At 40.1% G+C, this 10,252-nt stretch overlaps 1 pseudogene; it reads right to left on the bottom strand.

The window, feature by feature from the left end:
• Window positions 1–225: 225 nt before the first annotated feature.
• LOC123169261 (ABC transporter C family member 10-like) lies at window positions 226–9,816 on the bottom strand (annotated as a pseudogene).
• Between the last annotated feature and the right edge of the window lie 436 nt (window positions 9,817–10,252).

Raw genomic sequence — 10,252 nt, 5'->3', positions numbered from 1 at the left:
ATGACATTCTCAGATATCTAGGTGTAGCCAAATCTATCTTCAACCTATTTTGATTATGGTCTACCAGTAGGACCATTGATGCATAAGTGCGTCATGTTATCCCTACCGAGGCTATCTTAGCCTCGACTGACATGTTTATTTTATTTTCTATAAGACTTCACGCTTCATAATAAAAGATGGTTGCGTGCATCAATCAATGAACATATTATGAGTATTTAGCCTTGCTAATCAGTACGGTCAGCAGGGTCCCTCCTGTTTAGCCTTTTATACTGTATCTGACTTCTGGAGCAAGGAAATCTCCGGGGATTTACTCTCTTCAACTTCATCAGCTAACTATGACAGCTCACAGTGTATTGCACAGAATTTCCGGTAGCAATAAATAGCAAAAGAAACTTAGAGATAGTACAGATGGTACTGTTTTTCCTAGGGTACCAAATTGATGAACTCCTCCGAGGAATATAGCTTCAAGCGTATCTCTTTTGGAAAGCATAGCACTAAAAGCTGATTTATTTTCTCTCTCTTGGAAAGCTGCAGCAAGTAAACAATCAAAATTGACAGTCTCTTCTAAATATTTGTGTTTGATGTGTGTGACCGATACTCCTTGACCAGCTCACGAAAGAGAGATCCTTCAGTCTCCATGAGCTTTGCAGGATTGTCATACTCTGCTACTCTCCCTGAAGTGTTCATGCATACATCATTAGTACGGGAAAGGTCTACAATATACTCCGTATTTGGTATCAACTATAATTCATAAATTCCATATAAATTGATGTTGTCAATAAGATGATGGGTTGAACTATAAGAAATAACTATATGTCTAATAAGTTGCCGGTAAGAGAAACATACCATCTCTCAATGCAAGTATCATATCACAGTCCATAACTGTTGGTATACGGTGTGCAACTGTAATAACGGTGCAATATTTGAACTCTGTTCGGATCGTTTTCTGAAGGACAACATCTGTTGCGTTGTCTATAGAGGCCGTCGCTTCATCAAGAACTAAGATGCGGCATCTTCTCAAAAGTGCGCGTCCCAGACAAAAGAGCTGCCTTTGGCCCATGCTCCAGTTTGACCCGTCTTCCACAACTATTATGATAGGATCTTGATCAGTACCATGAATAAGATAGTTCCAAACATCACGCTGGCAAAAGGATATATAGCTATGTCCATAGGCAGGTCTGGGCACAATTTCTAGAGACACCACATTCAACACATACACATTGAACATGATTTTGTTTTTGCTAAGAGCCCGTTGGTGTATTTGAAGTACTAGCCTGCACGCCCATGATACTCCTCCTTTGGTGAAGAATACTCTAGGAGGACCACTAACAATTTAACATATTTAGTAGCAGATGCATTTTCACACCTATTTGAATTTCTGGAATGATTAGAGCGGAGTTTTCTGTTTGCCCAATCTATTAGTTTCAAAAGAGGAACTCTGTAAACCAATTATAGATGAAGTGCAGTTTCATACCAAGTGAATCCAATCCATGTCCCTTCTCTTGGACAGCTTCAAGAAGTTGACATTTGCCAAGAACCTGCATCATAATAACAAATGGAGCAGCCACTTTAGTGGTTCCTTTTGAAATGTACATGTGCCATAAAATGAGAAAGGAGGCCCTAAGCCTAGCTCAGTTGGTGGAAGGTGTGGCTGCAGCTGCACACTCCTACCAGGCCATCACTCATGTTTAAGTTTTCAACCCAACTTTCGGTGCCATTTTCTTCGATGAATGAAAAGTTGTCAAGTAATTCCTAGGCAATCTAGTTGTCACCTGAGATTCCCCTAATTGGCTAACTTGGTTTATTCGCCCTACTTTGATAATGTGCTGAACTTTCTGAGTTTGTTAGGTACTCACTCCGCCCCATAATAATGTGCACATTGGTTTTCGTGAAAGTCAAGCTTCACAAACTTTGACCACACAATACCTAATATATAGCAGATGAAAATAAATTTCGTGATGAATCCAATGGCATTGATTTGGTATTTTACATGTTGATATTTTTTTTATAAACTTGGTCAAACTTTACAAATTTTGACTTAAGAAATTCGAATGTGCACTATATTTTCGGACAAAATGTCAAAGTAACTGAGTTGATTTGCCACAGTACTAAAGATGACTGTCACATGATTAAACCTTATAGCAGGTTGTTTTGATCTAATACCTTTTCATCATAATAATATCTGATCATTGGGTAAAATGAGAAAAATCAACGTAGATAGCAGGGTAAATCTTACCTCCCATATTTCTAGATCTGAGAATTGTCCAAGAAGATCTAGATTGTATCTTATTGTACCATGAAAAAGTGTTGGATCTTGCGGAATGATACCCAAACGCGAACGCAGGTCATGTAACCCTATCGTACCAATGTCCATAGAGTCTATAATTATTTTCCCTTCATCAGGTTCAACAAGACGAAACAATGCACCAATTAACGTTGTCTTGCCACTTCCTGTCCGACCAACTACACCAATCTTATCTCCACCTTGGAACTTGCAAGTGATTCCATGTAGTACAAGGGGAGTATCTTTCCTATACCTGATCTGTTGAATGAAAATTAATCGCTTAAATTTGTTAGTACTGTTAGGTGTACATGTAAATATTTATATTTGATTACCTTCAAATCTCTAAGTTCCACATAGCCATCTTGGGGCCAATCTTGCAATGGCCGATTTTCTTCAACAACTTCCGTTGCTTCACTTTGTATGTCCATGTACTGGTTCACCCGTTCCACTGATATTATCTGATTCGCAAGGTTGCATTGGTTTTGAATAGAGCAAACAAAGGACACATTTAGCGAAAGACCATAGGACAATACCATTCCCACAAAACCTGTGCATGTACGAAAGCAATGAATTAATTCTACTATTTGCAATGGTGCTATTCATAAATTGTATAGCATCAAATACTTATTTAGTTGACTCCGGCACATAAGCATTAGGACTTAAAATACATTTTCATAAAAGATGAAAATGCATCCATAAAATCACCAGAGCAAGTGGTAGCTTGAGAAATGCATGGTGTTTTTTATCCACCGTATTCTGCCTGGACATTACTACCTCAATTCGTAAACACAAGACATTCTAAAAAGTGTTCATTTAAACATTTCTAACTTCACTAGCAAGTAAAGCTTTTCTAACTTTGAGTGCTATTATATGAAACGTGTATGCACAGGTAAGCTCAGCTTGAGAAATGCATGGTGTTTTTTATTCACCGTATTCTGCCTGGAGATTACTACCTCAATTCGTAAACACAAGACATTCTAAAAAGTGTTCATTTAAACATTTCTAACTTCACTAGCAAGTAAAGCTTTTCTAACTTTGAGTACTATTATATGAAACGTGTATGCACAGGTAAGCTCAAAATACTATCATATTCTTTATCAATATTATTTTCATAATATAATCTTTTCTAGTTTTCTACAAACATGCACATAACAAAAGTAACAGTCAAATAAATTTGTTGGAGACCCATGTCATGTCCAAAATGTTATCTATTTAGGCGTGGAGGGAGTATAAGTATGCTTTCATGACAAAAGATATGAAAAGGTAGCAACATTTACATGGCAATGCATGTAACATTTATCGCAAATTAGTTGTAAGCACCGATGGCCTTAGAACAAGCTGGCTACTCAATTTTGTCCAATTGAAGCAGCATGGTGTTCATATAGTTGCTTACCAGGGCTAAAAGTTCCTTGAGGAAGAAGAGCCATGACAAAGGCAGAAAAAGAAAGCACGGAGGCGCTCATTATTTCCAGGCGTTGAATCAACCATTCAGTTGCAGCAAAATTACAGAAATATGGACTGGCATTCTTGTCAACAAGATCCAAATTTTTAGCAAAGAAACGATCTTCTTCCCCAAAGGCCCTTATTGTTATAGCCCCTGAAATCGATTCACCTAAGTGATTCACCAGAGCAGACTTGGTAGTACCATTGATCCGCATCAGCTCCTTGGCTGAGGCTAGATAGTACCTCTACATGACCAAACATAATAGGTTTCAGTTAATGATAATTTTGAATACAAAACTGTAGGCTCATTCACCCCAGACAAAAATAGCAGCAGAGAACATCAATTGGTAAATCTAATCAAATAATGACAGAAGTGAGAATTAGCCATAAAGTAACAAAGTCATACCAATTACCTGCAACCTAATTGCCAAAACTATCATTGGCACAGATACAAATAAAACTTCCCATGTAGCAACAACCAATACCCCTAGATTGCTATATGCATTTAAGGTATCACCAAGGCTAAACACGAAGGCAAATGGAAGATCGAGGTCAATGATACTCAAATCTGAAGAGACCTGCATTAAAAGAAAAAAGAGAACAAGTTAATCCATCAGGAAAAAAAAATCTGGGTGTAAAACAGAACTGTAGTTTGTTGTATTTGCCCTTTGTTTAAGAAATCTTACCCGGCTAAGAACCCTTCCTACAGGAGTAGAATCAAAAAAGGACATAGGTGCAACTGGGAAAATAAGGATCTTGATGTCCGGATCCCAAGAACAACGACTACTAAAGATCTTGATAGCATGAAGAACATTGTGCAAACTCCAATAATAATGTACACAGAAATTAACTTCTGCGTACTAATATGAGGATTCTGGACATTAGCAGCCATCCATGAATTCTGTGATATTTGCCCAGCTACGAAAATTATGTGAAAAATAACACAAAAAGAGAAATACAGTAAGCCTTTGTTCTGGCGCAGATAAAGCATGTAAGGCTTAACACCTACATCCCCTGTTTCTCTTTCCTCTTTCTTGATTAGTTGATCTGCCGGTGATAGCTTTACAGACTCTGTATATCTGCTTCCATGAATACCATCTGTCTCCTTTATTGATACTTCCTTAGATCTTTGAGTGGGTATATTGTTACTAAGATCCAATGCACCAGTAGTATCTTTATGGGCAGTGACAAGGTTTTTAAATTCTTCACAATCTGCCAATAAATCTTGATAAGGTGCAGACCGAATAACCTCTCCATCTGACATTAACTGCCAAAAATCATCGCTAATTATAGATGAATTCACAAATAAATAAAGCTCATTAAAGATCAATATAAATCATAGAGGCACCAATATCGTCATACGGTGACATTTTCCAAGTGGAGAGAGATACCAAAATGGAGTCAAATGCAGGTAGAAAATCCACTTGGTGAGTCACCAAGAGAACAGTCTTGTCTGATAGAGCACTCATGACATATTCCTGTTACAAAGAGCTTTGTAAAACAGTTCACAACCAAATAGTAATACAATTTGCTTCTGCTGAATATGATCCTTAGATTGAAGAGACTTGTCGCTGTATGGGCATCAACAGCACTGAAAGGGTCATCAAGAAGATAGATGTCTGCATTTTGGTATAGTGCACGAGCAAGCTGGACACGCTGCTTCTGACCACCACTAAGATTTATTCCTCTCTCCCCAATTTGAGTACAATCTCCATATGGCAACATTTCAAGGTCCTTGACCAATGAGCAGCTCGCGAGTGTGCTGTGGTATCTTTGCCCGTCCATCGAAGATCCAAAGAGAATATTGTCTTGCACAGTTCCTGTTTGGATCCATGCATTCTGAGAAATATATGCTATTTTCCCACAGACTTCGATCTGAAATGTTTATGCAAAGTTCAAGAATTTGATATTGAGCTGTTATGAAAAAATATTGTCAAGCATAATCTTCATAACAAGTTTGCAAACCGAACATGATGCTGTTGTAACCAAGCTTGTTTCCTTTAAACATCTCTAAATTTCATAACAAGTTTGCAAACTGAACATGATGCTATTGTAACCAAGCTTGTTTCCTTTAAACATGTATAAAATTTCTACATTGTGAATATGGAAGCTATCTTTTCACTCTTATAAAGCTCAGAGTTGGTGGCAGTTCGTTCACCCTCAGAGGTTACCTCTTAAGTTGCCAAGAATTTAATCACAGCAGTTATTATATATTTTATAAAGTACACAGATGTATCGCGATTGCTGTAAATTTTGAGATATTTTCATTTACAAAAAATTACTAGTTAGTACAACGCCATAAGCAGTTAATAAATCATGCAATAAAAATAAACCTCTTAACAATGCATGAGCAATTAACTTCTGTAGCTACACACAAGTATTTGCTAGTTTCAGTAAAAGGTGAAGTTAATGAAAAACATACCGTGCCTCTGGTTTTGGGGACCTCTCCGAGTACGGCAGCCAAAAGGGTCGACTTCCCTGACCCTACCTCCCCACAAACTGCAACCTTTTCTCCAGCTTTGACTAACAGATTTATATTCTTTAGAGTTGGTTTTGATGTACTCTCATCCCACGAGAAGCTACACGAATTCATCGCTAAAGGGTACTCAATGCCAACATAGTATTTCTTCCTAACTTGCCTGTTTAGCTCAGGTGCATCAAGGAACTTTGATATCCGAGTGAAAGCAACCTTAGCTTGTATCACAACTGCAATAACATCGGGTATCGACCTAACTGGGTCTTGCACGAGACGTAGAGTTGCCACGAAGGTGAAGACATTGCTAGCATCAAGAGGAATTTTGAGAACATAGCATGTTAGAAAGGTCACTGCTGAAACCAGAACAGGTGATGCCCAGAACAGGAAACTGTTGTACGCCCTACTAAGCTGGAATGCTGATAACCACTTGTACTCAACCTCTCTCAACCCCTCGATGACCTTCTTGAAGTGAGCTTCCCATGCATAAAGTTTCAAGACCTTCATGTGAACTAGTGACTCAGACATGGCCTTCAATCTCACATCTTGTGCTTCCATAAGTTTACTTTGAAATCTGTGTTGCAGTTTGGCCAATGGAGCGTTGCAGAGTACGGTGATAATGATGACAACTAACGACGAAACCATTGCAGTACCAACCGCATTGTACAGAATTGCCAGGGCAATGCAAAGCTGAACAATTGTTGTCCATGTTTGGTGGAACCAGTATGGGAATTCCCCAATCCGATAGGCATCGACGGTCACATAGTTCATAATTTCTCCAGTAGAGTGCTTCATTTTTGCTGCATTTGATAGCCTCTGTTGTTTCTTATAAATTGCTACTGATAGGAGTGACCTCACCTGCAGTCCTAATCTCCTAGTGCGGAAATACCACTGTCTCTGTGAGAAGGATTCACAGCATTTGCAGACGAATATTACCACGGCAAGTACATATCCTTCATATTTAAAGGCCCCTTTCCCAAGTGAAACATTGATGAATTCCTTGAGAAGTATCGGGCCGTGGATAAGGACAAAACCTTGAGCAAAGCAAAGAAACCCGAGACCAAGATGGCACGCTTGTGGCAAGAAACAATAGTCCAGAAGAATGATGGTGTGGGGTGCGGCGGCGACTGCTTCTTGTCATTGAGCTTCTCCATGAACATCACGTACAGGTTGCGCGCTCGATCTGTGGCGCCTAAAAGTGGCATGTCTTTGTCCTCAAGGGGCTTTTCATATCCCATCTTCATCAAAGGATTCAACCACCAAAATGTCATCTTGCTGAAAAAAGCAGCTTTAAAAAAGGGAGTTACCTGACTTTGAGAGTCAGCTACCTCACTGTCTGTCTCCGTGTGCAGGGGCTTGTACAAACCATTTCCACTTCCTCCATAACCCTCTTCATCATGGCTGTGCTGAATGCCATAAAGGAGGAGGAGAACTGCACCTGGTAGGGACAGAACATCTGAACAAGCCTTAATGGTGATCGTCTTCTCTGCAACAATATTAACAACCGAAGAACAACAGATGAATGCTGCGCAGATGGTCAGCAGGACCGGCCAAAATCTAACAAACGCTGCTCCAAGAAATAGAGGCCTGGTGCTGAAAGCGAAGCTGGCAAGGACCAGATTCAATCCTTGAGATAATGTTACAAGCCACCAATGTGGAAGGTAAACAACGGAAGCATTCTGATTGAATCCAGTCCCCAGCATCCACAGTCCTAGCCCGAGATAAACCAAACCCAGGCAGCCATTGAACACCACGGCGGAGAAGTGCAGCAGTGAGCTGAGCGAGACGAGCTGTCGCGCGGACACTCTGCTATTTGGAATTTTGACTAGCAACTGGAGCATGAGCACGAACACGAGCAGTGCGACAACACCGGTCGCCACTAGGTGATTAATGCAGGTAGAGGAGTCGAATATTTCCTTTAAAGCACATGATGCCACATCTTGGTTGGAGCATATTGGTCTGCCACACAAGTCCATCACCCAAGAACCTGATGTGCAGTTGCAACAATAGTGAGATGAGATTATTCCCAGATTCCAGTTGTGCATGGTCAAAAGGTAACAATGATTATAGTTTAAGAGATGAATTAACATGAAGTTAATTTAGTTTTTAGCTATGTACTCTCTCCATATCACAAAACACAAATACATGTCGTTTTGGACGTGTTTTAAGTCAATTTAAAAACCTTGACTATATATATTGTCTGAGATTAAAAACTTGCAAACCAAATGTTCAGATTGATCTCGAAAAGTATATGTATGATATAATCACTTTCTTGTGTTATATATGCACCATAGTAAAAATTAGTGGTGAAAATTTAAATCTTGAAGACCGTGCTAGTATCCAAAACGACATGTATTTTTGTGACATGGAGTAACAAGAGAAAGTGAGGAGAGAATTTACTTGTGAGGGAACCCATATGTATTGCACTCCGGGCTGGATCGGGTCTCGTTGCAGCCCTGCGCCGATCATGAACAAGAAAATAGTTACTACCAGACAAAGCAGCGAAAATGTTGCATTCCACAGGTGTTTCAAAAAACAATCCTCTAAAACAATATTCACTGTCATCTCCATTTCTCTTGACTTATTTAGATTTTTTTAATGTGCCTCGATGTATGCACTGAAATATAATTAAAAAATCATGGAAAACAAATCTTAGTGGAGAAGACATGAATATTGTGACTTGTGTTTAACATTCAAAATCTTTCTATTTTAGGCACCAGATTTATTTTGTGAGGACACAAAAATATTCCTTTTGTGTCGAAATTGACATGAACACATACACCAACATGATGCGCGTGACTTTTTTCTTATTATTATTTTCCATATTTTTTGTGAATGTTCGTACTGGAAGTTCTATTGATGTGCAAAAATAGGAACTAAGTACATGTCCTCTTTTTAGTGATGACCACGTGGTTCACCACTACGAAGTGAGATGGTAGCATTAGCGCCAAGAGAATAGAGAAGAGACTACTTGTCCTAGACCAATTACTGTACACTCAAACTTTTACTATACACTGGGCACTACAAATCGCTATATTAACTTAGGTTAGACCCAATAGTATTAAGAATAGGAGCGGGCAGACCATGGTCCACGAACTTTTCTATCAATAAAGTAGAATGGAATACTAAAAACACTAGTCCTGAATCAACATTAGAGAGGCCAAATTCCATGAAATTACTCCGGGGTGACACAGAAATTCCAATGCCGGGAACACAAAAGATGCAAAATCGAGGAACCCAAAAGGTGAAGAAGAAAGCAGTACCCGTCGGCTACGTACCTTCTTCACGGTCCACGAACAAGAGGGGGATGATTTTCAGAGGGCCGGTGGAGAAGAAGAAAGCAGAAGTGTTTTTCTAGATGAAAAATCGATAGGAAAGGCAATGCAAGATCATGCAGAGAGAAAGCAATGATCCATCACCCGGTCCAACCAGCAGGGAAGAAGGGCTCCTCTCGAACAGAAGCCCCGGGTTCTGTTTTGAAGATCAGATATCTGGACCAAGCATGATTCCCAAGAAGCAGGACCTTCTTTTTGTGGACTGTATGTATATGAACAACGATGATGCCAGTGTTGCCTGTGTTGACCTCTCAAGCTGCAAGGAAGTGAGCAGTAGCTTTGGCATCCTCCTCGTCGTCGCCGTGAGCTTTCTTTATCGCTTTACGAGGGCATATATGGGGTCGTCCCCACGCGGTGCGCGCTGCCGCCGATGCGCATGTGACCCTGCCGGTGGTGACCGGTGAGTGGACGGCGTATCCCGCATCCGCGTCGCTTCTTAGATAGCAATGCGCATCGGCCTCCCTGGACACCAAAACCCTGCTGCTTGGCCCTCCTACAGTCATACTTCGGTGTCAGCTAGGCTTTCATGCTCTTCCCTGCGCTGGCTTGTAAAATCTTCATGTCTCTCTATTGATTTCCCGGCTTTTTGCCTGCTCAAGCCCATCCGAAACATGTGGTTTTTCTGGGGTCCTAAAGGTTACATGGCAGGCAGACACTAGTGCTTGTCAAAGTTGTCAGCGTGGGGTATGAGCATGCAAAAATCTTAGAAGAACCGAT

The sequence above is a fragment of the Triticum aestivum genome, chromosome 7D (genome assembly GCF_018294505.1).
Source record: "Triticum aestivum cultivar Chinese Spring chromosome 7D, IWGSC CS RefSeq v2.1, whole genome shotgun sequence".
Lineage (NCBI taxonomy): Eukaryota > Viridiplantae > Streptophyta > Magnoliopsida > Poales > Poaceae > Triticum > Triticum aestivum.
This window is presented reverse-complemented; position numbering and strand designations above follow the sequence as displayed.